This window comes from Montipora capricornis, chromosome 10 (assembly GCF_036669925.1).
Source record: "Montipora capricornis isolate CH-2021 chromosome 10, ASM3666992v2, whole genome shotgun sequence".
NCBI classification, from domain to species: domain Eukaryota; kingdom Metazoa; phylum Cnidaria; class Anthozoa; order Scleractinia; family Acroporidae; genus Montipora; species Montipora capricornis.
In genome coordinates, this window is record NC_090892.1 from 44341264 (window position 1) to 44356263 (window position 15000).

The following is a 15000-nucleotide window of genomic DNA, read 5'->3' on the forward strand; positions in this document are numbered from 1 at the left end:
CGTCCTGGAGTCAGTGGTTGATCATTACAAGAGTGCAAAGAAGTGCAAACTGGCTTTATAATTCAATTCAATTTCAATTCAACTTTTTAGAGAAGGAAGGTACATTTAGATCCTCAAGTTGATCAGGGAGATTTTCCAAAGATCAATTGCCATGATTTGTTTACCAGTATTTGTTTTCACACTCGATTAGACACATTGTCAGTTAACAGTCGCATCTACTGCGGTCAGTTTTAATTTAGGTTTACCGTTATCTACAATTTTGCAGTAGTTATGAGCATTAGTAAGAAATGGAAAAGTGCCGTTGTTGAGTTTATTTATTTTATTCACGGACCAACAAGTCAACGAGTATGTATAAATATTTATGGAATTAGACATGTCGGGTAGCCTGCGTAGCATGGCGGTTTTTGTCGAGCCGGGCGCACGAGCGAAGAAGCCGCGAAATTCGCGCGCGAAGCGCGCGAGAACGAGCGGCGAAGCCGCGAGAAAAATAAAAACCGCCTGCCTGGATTCGAGGGGTTTTTGACTGCCGCCCCCTTCACATCACTTTGACACCCGCGGTGACAACTTGTCTGGCTTCAATTTCCCCAGCCAATCATAGGCTTGATAGTAATATGAAACTTCGCGAGAAAAGTGTGGCACGTTTGGCAAGAAATCAAAACAAATCCTCATGCTCTTTCGTCTTTTTCGATGGCTACGAAGGGCGATACGCCGAAAAAGCCTGGCAATGTTCAACGGGCTATTTCAAACGTCAATGATAATTGTAGATTGTGTTGTTGTCCGCTAAAGATTAAATACGGAGAATTAAAAAAAAAATTCGTATATTTCAACGCAAAACCTTTTCAAGGTCTCGAAGCGCGAAGGATGCATACAAGGTCTGACTTTGGCAGAACTCTGTTCACATATTGGACTGGAAATTGAAAAATCCGACACGTTCTCTGATCGAGTATGTACGAAAATATGGTACGAAAATACGGAACGCATTTGATTTCCATACCTTCATCGGTGCTTGAACTTTCAAGTAAGTCTTCCAAGTAATACCTTCATCGCCTCAAACTTGAAAAGAGAGAAGGATAACTCTGCTGTGATGGAAGTTGATGACCATTCTGGTAGATTCAAGCGGCTTTTGCCAACAACTATTTCATCGCCAGATAGAAGTCCTCAAGCCAGATAAGGGGAAAAAAGCGACTGGACAAAAATCATCAGCGAAAATATCCTTAAGTTTTAAAGATGTTTCGAGCTCTGTGGTTAACACTGACAGCGATCACAACGAACTCTCTACTTTGAACACAGCGGATGACTCACCTCAGGAAGCTGGCGAACTTTTTCTCTCATATCTAAACGTGGAAGACTTACTTGAAAGTTCAAGCACCGAAGCTAAAGTGGTAATTGTTAACACGGGTGGTCGCGTTGAAACGTTCAGCTCGTTTCATGATAAGACGAAATCGATAATAGTAAATCTGTGCAGAAAAAAATGGAAAACGGTAGCGAATTTGACATTCTGTGTGTGATTCGTCGACCACAATCGTCGACACGGCTCGATGTAGAGCACTGTCTTCTTTTAAAGCGGCAAGGAATGCCTTTCCTAACACCGTCTCAGCGGAGCGATAGAGAAATTGAGGTGGACTCTCTCGAACCGCATTCAGTGCTTCCGTCGTAAGTTCCATTGCCGTGCAGTTCAGCGACAACATTTCGGAAATCTGGTCGTCTATAATACTTTTCAACGGGGCAATGACAATCACACACGTTTTCGATGACGAGATTTCTTCTTTGGCAAGAGCGAAGGCAGTATATATCATGCTCTTGCCAAAACCTGTTTGCAAAATTGCCATGACGTCTCTCCCATGAAGAAGATTGTTAAGGGCCGTTTCCTGCTCTGGCTTCAACAAAACTGCACTATTTCCCGACGAATATTCAAGAGCGACAACGCTCTAGTTAATGCTTATGCGATATTTTGATTTTGTTTTGACGAGAAGATTTGTTCAGTCTCTCGAAACTCTCCCAAGGGAAATTACCAAAACATTTGTTTGACGTTTCAGTGCTCTCAGCCAATCCGAAATTCGCGTGCACTGGTGAACGCATAATTCAAAAAACCCCATGAATTTGGGCAGGCGGGAATTCAACTCGACTCTTCACCAATCCTCTCACGGCTGAGCCACTCGCTTTCACGGCTTCGCAACCAAATCAGAAGCACTCGCGCACGAAAATCCCGCCAGCTACGCAGGCTACATGTCGGGTAACTCTTCTGTTCACGTTAGCAAATATCGGAGCCAACTTAAGTGTAACACTGTCAGAACGTGATCATGACTAAAAAATAAAATAAAATACCACTGTAACATTTCTCAAAATTGTGTTTCAGAATGCACCAGATTGCATCTCAGTGCATATTCATTTCAAAAAATTTCCGGGGAGCATGCCCCTGGACCCCCCTTGGAGCTTGTGGCCTTCAGCCACTCAGGACGTCTCCCCCAAACCATAAATCCTAGATAGAACCCTGGCTGGCATTAGGGCCGTTTTGAGCAGTGAAACAAAGCTCCCCAAAAGGATCTGTTCAGCGACTTAGCAGTATAATATAGCCCTCCATAAAATGTCTGACAAAACATGATAAGAACCAAGTTTATTGGAGTGTAATATATAGAAGTAACTGTTGGGTCTCTTGACTGTGGAATACTGTACCTTATGCTCAATGCTCTGTTTGCTATTGTTTACGATGACGATCACATTAGTTATGTTGTTACAATTCTGAGGTCAAAGCTACATATTAACCCTTTCACCCCTGAACAGGCCATACTTGGTATTTGACTCTGTCTAACGCCAGATGATCTTCCTCGTCAAGGAACAGAAAAAAATCACAAAAGTTAATACATTCCAATTCTAGTCTCCTCCCAAAATTACGAAATTTCATACTTGAGAAATGTGGCACTTGACTTTTTGTGAAATTTAGTGAGAATAATGAATGAATGAGTTTGTTTGTGTCATGCAAGGTTCAGCATTGCTGCTAACTGGGGACACCTAAAATAAGTTACAATCATCAAGACCATGTACAGTAGCATGCAAAAGTTGACAGTCCCTCGAAACTTGATCTGAAAACATCACAGATCAAGGCTCCATTAGAGTTTTGAGATGTTTGAGGGCTTTCGAGAAATTTTCGAGACCCTCGAGTAGAAGAAACAAAGGAGTTTTAGAGTGATTAATTTTTCAGGCATCTCTTCTGGTCTTACTGTAGCTTTCCATCTCTTTTTGGCGTTCGTTTTTTAAACTCGCATAGTTAAAAATAGTCAAGTTGAACACAGATGACATTTGCACCCACTGCCCTCATCAATTAAAATAATTAAAATCCCAGTTTCTAATGTAATTTTAAAGTCTTTAAACCAACTGATTTAATGTGATTGGGTATCCTGGCCCACAATTTTGCACTGGTATATGTTTTCCATAAGTCACTAAATCTTCCTAACATAAAGTCTCTTTCCATTTTTTAAAGGAATACAGTTTTTTAATCATGTAAATCAATGTCGGGCTACAAATAAAGGTTGTGTGTTGTGTGTGTGTAGATTGATGTTCCTTTGCCGCCTTAAAAAGATCGGTAATATATTGTGGGCATAACATTTTTTTTTTTTTTAACAATAATTTTATTTTTTAAATATGCACACTTACACCATAAAACATTGCAAACTACAGTAAACGATACAATGAGTATTGCAATACGAACGTGACATGAATTACACTAATTGCATTAAAATTACGTTTTCTAACATGAAAAAAAAAAAGATAAATAATAATAGATAAAATAAATAAATGAAATACGACTTCTACCACTTCTAAAAACCATCTCTTTCCTTTAGGGTTACATTTATAATGATAGTTTTAAAATAGAGCAATCAATATTTAAAAATTCAAGGTTAAGGTTAAGGGTTTAGGAGACTCGTTGCAGCGGGGACAGAAGTGGCTTCCATTTCTTTGAATTTTTTATTGTGTTGCTTTCCAATTGGTGCGTCTGTTTCAGGGAAAGCAAGAAGTTGTTTTGGGTTGGGGATTGTTCTTTCGAACGGCAAATCCAAATGTAGTGCTTAGCCATTAGGCAAAAAAAATTAATTTGGAGTTTAAAATTGGAGTCGTCTGGCCTCAGGCCTAGGGCCGTTTCCATTCCTAAGTGGTTCTCTTTTGAAAGCACGTGGCACGCCTGCAGCCATATAGAGGGGTCATCCCAAAAAGTTCTACTTTTTTCACATCCCCAGAATAAATGTAACAGATCTTCTTTTTTGTCATGGCAGAAGGTGCATGTTCCGTCCTCTCTAATTCCTATTTTTGCAAAATCTGAAATTGAAGTCAATTAATTTGGAACTCTTTGTACGCGCAGCAGACAATAGGTAGGCTTTTCTCCAGTCAATTTTTACCTTGGCTGTGGACCCGATATCTTTCTGCCACCTCTCTTGAGATACAGTGTAATAGCGGTGGTTCCGCTTGGTCAGAAATTAATTTCTTGTAAACTATTCTCGATGGTTTTTGGTGCTTTAGGAACGTGTTCATGAAATTGTCATACTTCAGGTGAGACCTCGGAGTGTGTTGCTGTAAAGGTTTAACAGCAGAGATTATGCCAAAAAAAGTTAGTGGTCTGACTTTGAGTTAATATTTATTTTGAAAGCTGGCAAGGGAAAGAAAGTTGTTAGAATCATCCATTAAATGTTTTACTTGTGTTATACCTTTGGAAAGCCAATCTTTGCATAGTACTGATGCATTGTTTATCCTTATTAATAACTTTTGCCACAGAGGTAGAGCTAGAAAGTGATCTTTGGACACTATTCCTTTCTCAAAGAAGGTCTCAGACCACATTTCTATAACTTCTTTAAAAAATGGGTCTTCTATGTTTAGATTAACGATGTCTTTTTTGTTAAGGTTCCCTTTAAAGACGGCGTTGCCTCCTCCATATGTTGCGAGTTCTAGATAAAAAAAAAACTTTCCATTTGCTGCAGTTTTCTGTGTTCAGGTACTTTTTAATCCAGGTAGCTTTAAGGGATTTGTTAAAAGTTGTAAGATCGATCATTTTGAGTCCACCTTCAGAAGAATCATTGATCATCACCTTGCGTTTAATTTTATCGCCTTTATCCTTCCATAAGAATTTAAAAAACATCCTCTTAATCTCTTTAATTGCATGGTGCTTAGTTTGCAATGATGTGAGTACGTATACAAGTTGTGATGCTACTAGGCTCTTTAGCACAACAATTTTCCCTATTAAGCTAAGTCTTCGAAATTTCCATCATCCTAAGATAGATTTAACTTTCGTAAGCTTTTCGTTGTAATTTAAAAAAATTAATTTCTTGTAAACTATTCTCGATGGTTTTTGGTGCTTTAGGAACGTGTTCATGAAATTGTCATACTTCAGGTGAGACCTCGGAGTGTGTTGCTGTAAAGGTTTAACAGCAGAGATTATGCCAAAAAAAGTTAGTGGTCTGACTTTGAGTTAATATTTATTTTGAAAGCTGGCAAGGGAAAGAAAGTTGTTAGAATCATCCATTAAATGTTTTACTTGTGTTATACCTTTGGAAAGCCAATCTTTGCATAGTACTGATGCATTGTTTATCCTTATTAATAACTTTTGCCACAGAGGTAGAGCTAGAAAGTGATCTTTGGACACTATTCCTTTCTCAAAGAAGGTCTCAGACCACATTTCTATAACTTCTTTAAAAAATGGGTCTTCTATGTTTAGATTAACGATGTCTTTTTTGTTAAGGTTCCCTTTAAAGACGGCGTTGCCTCCTCCATATGTTGCGAGTTCTAGATAAAAAAAAAACTTTCCATTTGCTGCAGTTTTCTGTGTTCAGGTATTTTTTAATCCAGGTAGCTTTAAGGGATTTGTTAAAAGTTGTAAGATCGATCATTTTGAGTCCACCTTCAGAAGAATCATTGATCATCACCTTGCGTTTAATTTTATCGCCTTTATCCTTCCATAAGAATTTAAAAAACATCCTCTTAATCTCTTTAATTGCATGGTGCTTAGTTTGCAATGATGTGAGTACGTATACAAGTTGTGATGCTACTAGGCTCTTCAGCACAACAATTTTCCCTATTAAGGTAAGTCTTCGAAATTTCCAGCATCCTAAGATAGATTTAACTTTCGTAAGCTTTTCGTTGTAATTTAAAGATATTGCCGTATCCTGATCCGTTGCGAACCAAACGGTGGGCATAAGATATTCTTAACTCTGAGCATTTAAATGGCTATATCCTGGAGTAAAATAATATAAAGTAATAAAGGTTTGTTGGTCACAAACACAAAATGAAAGCTGTACAGCAAGGTAATACAGAGAAAAATCAAACACCACTTCCAAACGAGATAGCACATAAGACAAACTGTGAGTCCCAGTAAAAACAATGGAACTCAAAAAAGGAGATCAGCAAAGGCAACCATACGAAAAACCTTGAACTCCTGCTTCTCCAAGGGACCCGAAGAAAGTAAAGGCAATGCAAGTGGCTTCCAAATTCAGCATACTCCTGTTTTTGCATTTCTGCTGCAATGCAAAGAGCATCAAGGGTATCTAAGCTCAGAGACATCCATGGTACACCAGAACTAGAGATCGTTTGTGCCCACAACAATAGCTTATGGATGTTGAAAACAGTCTTGCTGTAACCTATGGAGAGTGTAATCTATAAATATTTTGTAAGAAGAACTGCAAAGAGTACCATACTCGCCTCTGTTCCCTTAAACGTACATCAGGAGTGCATTTTCCTGGTAAAAGATATTAAGACTACCATGTGTAAAAATTATCAGAAAGGCTTTCTTACGATAACGATTTTCACAGGAAGGCTGCTTGCAATGTCTCTCTTTTTATTAAGCTTATGTTTATAAAAATTGGCGTATTCAGAAGGGCTGCAACTTTTCATTAACTCCATCTTACGAATTTCTGCAACAAAACTGGTATCCACATCACTCTTGCTATTAAAGCTGATACCACAAATTTTCTCTTTCGCCACAATACGATCTAGATGATCAAGGAGCTAGGTAATAGCAGGAGTGTTTTGACTCGTCTTTGTAAACCAACACCAAAATCGATCGATATAAAGGTACATATTCTTCATGTTCAGAAGAGGTCCACAGTAAACATTTCGATCTTTTCTTCGCGAACAAAAAAAGCAGGTTCAGCATCTCGAATTTTCTGACATTCAAGCAAAAAACGTTTGCCATCCAAACCCCGCTGCTAATCACAGGTGCAGAAGTTGGTCACAATCAGCCATCATTTTGAACTTGCCTATTTTGGACAGGCGTCCTCGGGGAATCTTCCCGATCCGCTTGACCAGTGACGTCATGTTTGATTCACGAGAGGGCAACTGGGAACGAGGCTGCTCTTTTATAAATTTTCGAATGCCCTCAGATCCATCATCCACATCCTTGACGATTCTATCGTCGCCCAACCTCCTCCTCGACACCCTTCACTGTCAACATCCAGGCCCCTCTCGCAGAAGATAGGTTACTCAAGGCCAGTGCTATGCATTTTAGCTAGTCCACAAAACAAATCTGTTTTCTGAGGGAGCTACAGTCTCACTGGGAACTTACAGTTTGGCTGTCAGGTCATTTCCCCTGGGTTACCTCTTCATGCATTACACAGGGCCCTATCCAACCTAGGCAGATAATTTGTCTCAACCATGAGTTCAGAAAATACATTACCATGTGGCAACTGTTCCTTGACTACTGGAATGGGATTAGCTTTCTCCTTTTTTACACTGAACCTTCCCCACAAATTCATATACAATTATACAGATCCAGCGGGTGAGGTTGGTTACAAGGCTTTTTTTCAACAACCAGTGGTTACTGGGTACATGGCTCCCCAAAAACCAACCAAACCCTACTGGGAGCTGAAAAACATACTCTTATCAATTACCATAAGTGAAATGCTGCCGACAGGCAAGGAAATGTAACACATGATGCTCTTGTTAGTTGCATGTAGTTTTTGTGATTAGTGAAAAAAATTGAGTAGGTATGGAATTGTGTGCATGCTGTAGTTTGTGAACTTCTCTTAGATTCGCTTGTTTTTACTATAAGTAGATCCTCCTTGGAGAAGCTTTGTTTCAAACAGGTTGATCCAGTTGATAAAAGAAATATACATGTATGGTTTGACTGTAAAATGACACAGCAAGGAAAAGATTGTTGATGCTATCGGTTAAGCAGTGCTGGAAATAACAGTCGGTCATCAGACATTGTCTGACCAAATTTTGAAAATGTCCGGCCAATTTTACATTATGATCGGACACGAAGACCGAACATCTCACCAGCACATCTTCAAGGTGTTGCCAGTCAATAAATTATGTCCGGTCCAATTTGTCAAATGTCCGACCAAAATGAAGATTTGAAAGGACATATGTCCTGTGAATAAAGAAAAATTATTTCCAGCACTGGTTAAGGCAGATTGACTGTAAAATTTTGTAATTGTGACAGAAGAACATTGAAATTGTTCAGAGTAATATTAACTGGAACTGTTTACAATTAACTGGATATTATATGTGATAGGAAAATGCAAAATAGTTAAATTTTCGATCTATGTGGCACATTGGACAAATGCAGCAACCTGAAACCTCTATTCAGAGGTTCAGAAATCTGTCCAAGGTAGCCCACACAGCAATGCTGAAGAGGAAAGTCTTTTCAGTGTAGTACGCCAAAATAAAACTGACAGCCATTGTTCTTTAAACAGTGATAGGACACTGTCAAACATTTTGGTCATGAAGCTAGCCAATTCTCAGACAACCACGCCATACTACAAATGTACAAATGGAAACCTGACAGTGAACTTTTACAGTCATTGAAGAAGGCAACTACCATTTATAACAGTGACCATTAAACACAAGTTAAAAGAAAGAGGATTTACGGGTAATTCTGAGTTTTTAACTCTACAGTTGCACAGCAGTGCTATGAATAGATTGAATAATAAAGCCAGATGACATTTTTGCAAAATCTCCAGTTTTTTTGCTCAATCTCGAGGTTTTTTTAGCCCACCTCCAGTTTTCTCACTCTTGGGTGTTGGCAGGTCTGCTTGATACTGTGGGCACAAGGCACACATCACGATATCTGTGCATCTGAAATGAACATGATTACAATGGCTTCAATCCAGTCACAAAGAATTATCAGTGTGAGAAGCATGATGATTTTTTAACCTGAACACCAATGCAAGAATGAAACAATGACAAAACATTTGGGTGGACAAACAAAAGAGTATTATGGTATTTTCCACCTCAGCCAATTACTGTAAAAATTTCGACAGTCACGTGCTAGGCAACAAGAATTGTGCAAAGCTTATTGTTTAAGCTTGGAGGCACAGTGGCCTCATGGCTAGTGCGCTCGACTCTGGATTGAGTGGTTCGGGTTCAGGGCCTGGCTGGGGACATTGTGTTGTGTTCTTGTGCAAGACACTTTTATACTCTCATGGTGCCTCTCTCCACCCAGGGCCCGGTTGTTCGAAAGCCGATTAACTTAATCCAGGATTAGCGTAAACTTTTGTTTCATGTTTTCAACTTTTTGGTGAAAGTTTCTTTTGCTTATTTCTGTTTTTCAAGATTGACTTCTTCTAATGTAAAGTTTTGCCGAATATCAGCGTTGAACAGCATTTAGGAGTAGAGAAATAAACTCCTTGGTTAATTTTTAATATGGGATTGGCGTTGATCGGCTTTTGAACAACCGGGCCCAGATGTATAAATGGGTACCGGCGAAATGCTGGGGGTAACCCTGCGATGGACTAGCATCCCATCCAGGGGGCAGTAGAAATACTCCTAGTCTCTTCAGAAGTTTACATTGCACTGGAAAACCAAGATACATATAAAAAAGAAAAAGAAAACAAATACAACTAATAATCTGACATGCAACCTAAAACAGGATGTAATAGGCAGCTAATCACATACTGACATGTTCGAGAACTGAGTGATTAATCAAAGAGGGCGAATAAAGTAAATTGAATCATGTAAATTTCTCAACCTTGTATTTAAAATTAATCTTATTAACAAATTCAGACAAAATAATCGAGCTCTCTTTTAGCTTGTTTGAATAGATGTAATACATCATGTATAAAAAAGTATAGTTAAACTTTCTCACAGCCCCATGCCCAGCAAGGCTTTGCTTGAACAAGCCAAACACTATTTCCTTAGGTTCTGGATTGAAACTAGTATTGTTTGTGGCATTAAACCACCCCACCACTTGACGAGTAAAAGACGAGATGAATTGGCAGTCAATGGAACCCTAGTCGCTTCATGCTAATGGAACTGGAGATAAGTGCCGGCCTAATGGACCTTCTGGCTCGTAAGCAGAGACTTTACTTATTGCTTATGCTAGTTGAAGTGGAGATTCTTGGTTTTCACATGACGTCACGACTGCCATGTTGGTGCCCTAAACAAAGAAAAGGCGGCCATGTTGGTGCCCCGACCAAATCCTCCGGGAATTTAACTGTATTATTATGCAAACGCTTCCTTTTGTTTTTGTTGAAAAAAATGGCTGTTGATCACGTGAGTGAAAACCAGCAATAAATGTTTTGACGAATTAACGGACGATTAATATTCCACATACCGTATTTACCCATGTGTATGTCGACCCCCCATTTTTGATGGCAAAAAGGCAATTTCTTAATTTCTTTGTTAAATGTTCATGGGACACTAATCTTGTATTCTTCGATTTCTGGAAATGTGGATACACAAGAAAATCAGGGCCTCAAGCACTTAATGGTTTTGTGGTTCAGCAGTTGTTGTATATGCGGGCATTTTGTCCTTGAGTTTCGAAAAAGTTCTCAGAAAATCAAACATGTAAACCTCAAACTAACCTGTTTCGTTGTTCAAGGATAAAGGGCTTTAAGGATAAGCACAACATCACAGAAGCAGGAGTCAATCTTTGAAAATAACTTGCGAATGATGCGGACATGTGCAAGGTTTCATCAAGGTCCTTGACTTATAACTTCTCACATGACAAACAAAACAAACTCATAAACCAAACAATACGAAGTTTACAAAAGCATTTAAATCAGCCAGGTTTGTATAAAGAATAAAAACAATCATTACCAACCAGCATTTTCACGCAACACAAGTGACGATGCTTGCAAGCAAACACGAGGTATTGCACTAGGTTACTAAGCCGTGGAATGAGCGCGTTTTATTTGAAGAAACAGAAATGCCTTTTAGAGCTTTCCGCCTTGGAAAACGAAAATTTCCAGTGTCTATTTCATATTTGTGCTTGTGAGTATCTTCAACATTTAGAGTTGGACAAATCCTTTTTCATTTCAACTTGAATTGCTTACATTCATTTTGAAGTCTTTTGTCATTCATTTTGAAGTCTTCTATCGGCTTTTGTCCACTGCGATCGTTATGCCCAAGACAACATTATGATGTTAATTTTGAATAAATTACTTAGCTGGAACTTAGCTCAAAATCTTTGACCTATGTATAAGTCGAGGGCGATTTTTGGAGCTTCTTTTGAGGCCATAAAAGGTCGACTTATACACAGGTAAATGCCGTACTTTCTCTAAAATAAATACTGTATTTACCCGTGTATAAGTCGATCTCATGTAGAAGTCGAACCCCCAGTTTTGATGGCAAAAAAAGCAATTTCTTAATTTCTTTGCTAAATGTTCATGGGATACTAATATTGCATTCTTCGATTTCTGGAACTGTGGATTCAAAAAAAAGTAAGGGCCTCAAGCGCTTAATAGTTTTGTGGTTCAGTGGTTGTTGTATGTGCGGGCATTTTGTCCTTGAATTTCCAAAAAGTTCTCAGAAAATCAAACATGTAAACCTCAAACTAACCTGTTTCGTTGTTCAAGGATAAAGGGCTTTAAGGATAAGCACAACATCACAGAAGCAGGAGTCAATCTTTGAAAATAACTTCAAAAACGATGCGAAATGTGCAAGGTTTATTGGTGCTTGACTTATAATTTCTCACATGGCAAACGAAACAAAACTCATAAACCAAACAATACAAAGTTTGCAAAAGCATTTAAATCATCCAGGTTTGTATAAGAATAAAAAACAATCATTACCAACCAGCATTTTCAGGCAACACGAGTGACGATCACGCTTGCACGCAAACACGAGGTATTGTGCAAGGTTACTAAGCCATTGAAGGATTGCATTTTATTTGAAGAAACAAGAATGTTTTTTAGAGCTTTCCGCCTTTGGAAAACAAAAATTTCCAGTGTCTATTTCATATTTGTGCTTGTGAGTATCTTCAACATAAAAATTTTAAAGTAAATCAAATCCTTTTTCATTTCAACTGGAATTGCTTTTACATTCATTTTGAAGTCTTTCGTCCACTGCGTTCGTTACGCCCAAAGACCACATTATGAATTGTTAATTTTGAATAAATTATTTAGCTGGAACTTGGCTCGAAATCTTTGACCCATGTACAAGTCGAGGGCCATTTTTGGAGCTTCTTTTGAGGCCATAAAAGGTCGACTTATACATGGGTAAATACGGTACTCGAGATTTTCACATCTACACTACTTAAATTTTCGAACATTCACGACAAAATCTTCTGAACATTTATGAGGTAAGTCCGCAAAAACCCCCAGAGAATTCTAAGTTGAGAAATGCAAATAAGTTACGCCAAAAAAATTGCGACCTTTCAACTTTTTGTGAGAAATTGTTCTGTATGCTTGTGATCGATGTTCTTTTGATCCGCAGGCATGTAACACAACACTTTGCATCTTGATAATAAAGTGTATTAAAGAATGATGTCGTTATAATAATAATAATAATAATAATAATAATAATGATAACAGTAATAATGATAATTATAATCAACTTTATTTATAGAGGGTAACACACAACAGTAATCACTGAAAAACTAGTGGCCCTCTTGAATCCATCTTCTGAACTGAAGAAAACATTTTGACTTTGAATGACATCGAATTCATATTCTTTCCACATTAGTGCTGCTGACAGGATTCAACACTAAGTTCATTCAAGATCATTCAAGCATTCAAATGATTCTCAGTGTCCTTACTATCTTAGCAAACGGTAAGCTAACCTTTTCACTCAAGATTTATTGACTTTTATCACTTCCAAAAAAATTTAGTCTTCACAATAACACAACACAATAGCCAAGCTCATTAATACCAATCAATACTAATCTTGAGTTTTGCATGTGATTTCTTGAACCCTTATCCCTAAGCTGCACTGTAAATAAGCTGCACTATTTCAGCCTTGGTACTCATTTGAGAATGGTTGGGTTTCATAAATTGTTCTGGTGACAATCCCTTTTCTCAGATTTTTTTGAATTTATGCACCTATCAATGTTAAGCCGCTGGGGGGGGGGGGGAGGCCGGGCATATATAGGAGGGGGATTTGATGTTACAAGTCTGCCCGTGGTAGGGACTTTCAATCATTCGTTGAGTTCCAGGGGTCGGGACTTTTGACTTTAACCATTAGAAGAGTGGGGTCCACTGACGCCATCTTGGCTGCTCTCCACCTTGAATGACCAAGAAAGACCAAAAAATAGTACTGCCATTTTGGAATTACCCAGAAGTCATTAGAAGCAAACCGATTCTCTGCGATTACCGATGAACTCCATAGACTGAAACTCTAAAGCCTTTTATGAGGCAGCCATCTATACTCACCTTGTGTGCTGTGAATTTTGTTTCCAAGCAAGCTTATATAATACCAAAAACGAGACCGAAATACTGAATTTCATTTTTATCGGCTCACTATTTGTCACATCATACTGTAAGTCCTCTTATGGGGCTTTTTGAATATTGCTCTCTTTTATATGAAGTTTAATATTTTATTTCCGTTGCTCCTGTTTACAATTTAAGTAATTAACAGGTCATATTCTTTTTTCCTTCACAAAGTATCTGGTTCTATTTTTAGTCAGTCCTTTAGGGCATAGTTTCAAGTTTAAAAGCGGAAACGTTTTAGAAACAGAGTTTTTAGCTGTAATATTTGCTGTCTTAGTGATTAAATATAGATAATGGCCATGAGCTATAAAAAGATGGCAATTAATGTAAACAAAAGTAGCATAACAGTTCATGAAAACATACCAGAATAATTCAATTTCCCTGTTGTATTGCCTTGTTTAGTAGTATCAGTTGAGACAGTCAAGGCTGCTGCCTAAGAAAATTTTAAAGGGGCCCTCAGAGCTAAACGCTGAGAACTTAGGAGCCCAACATATGAAGTGAAAGGTGTTGCTGTGAAAAATTAAGGCGCCCAGAGCTATTCTTTGGGAGCCCCAGGCTACCGGGCTCCTGTTAGGCAACAGCCTTGACAGTCCTCAAAATTTTAAAGTCATTGCTTTGTTACCTTTTAAAAAATAAAATGTATAATTTCTGTCCCTATTAATATTTTCTGCTTTTTTTTTTACCTTTGCATTTTTGGGAGGAAGCTGGTGCTGGGGAATTCTTTTGACCAACAATAATGCCCCTGGGGTGAGGAATTTGCACTTTTTTGACCCAGGATGACTTCCCTGGGGCCGGGCATTTGAACAGAAAAACTGATCTGAGTTCAAATTCCCCACCTATGCCCAGCCTCCCCCCACAGCAGCTTAACATTGATAGGTGCATTATTACAACTCTAGTAAGATCCTTTGGTACTTAATATACACAAAACTGAGGGTCTCACCTTATTTTGGAGTATCAATTCTAGTCACAACCATCTCACTATGGGTTACATGTCCGATCTGCTCGAATATCCAAACTTTCAAGGTTTGTTTACATCAAAAGTCACGTGATACAGTAAAACTCCTGCATATCAGAACAAGTGGATTAAGCACATTAGGCTGAAATTTGGCTAATAAACACCATATAAATAAAAACAAATTCAGTCTGATAAATAAAACATGTCCTTAATACAAAAGGAAAGGGTATTAGGATAAGGAAACAATACAGCACAGTAACTTATATCAAAGTACTATGGTGTTCAGGACCATTACAATTAACTATAAAATCTGTTACAAAACAGCGTTGTATGTTGGTTAAACGTCTAGTAATATATAATTTGCAGTATTTCTGAAACCAATTCTAAGAACATTTTAAGAACACTTTCAGGCTCATT

General features: G+C 38.2%; 1 long non-coding RNA gene across 1 annotated transcript in view; it reads right to left on the reverse strand.

The window, feature by feature from the left end:
• The window catches only part of LOC138018398 (uncharacterized), a 67290-nt gene extending 52604 nt beyond the window's left edge, over positions 1–14686 (reverse strand). The window contains exons 1-2 of the long non-coding RNA XR_011126012.1: positions 14569–14686; positions 8978–9057 (exon numbers count right to left, since the gene is read on the reverse strand). This is a non-coding gene — a long non-coding RNA (uncharacterized lncRNA). The remainder of the gene's footprint in view (positions 1–8977; positions 9058–14568) is intronic.
• Positions 14687–15000: the final 314 nt, after the last annotated feature.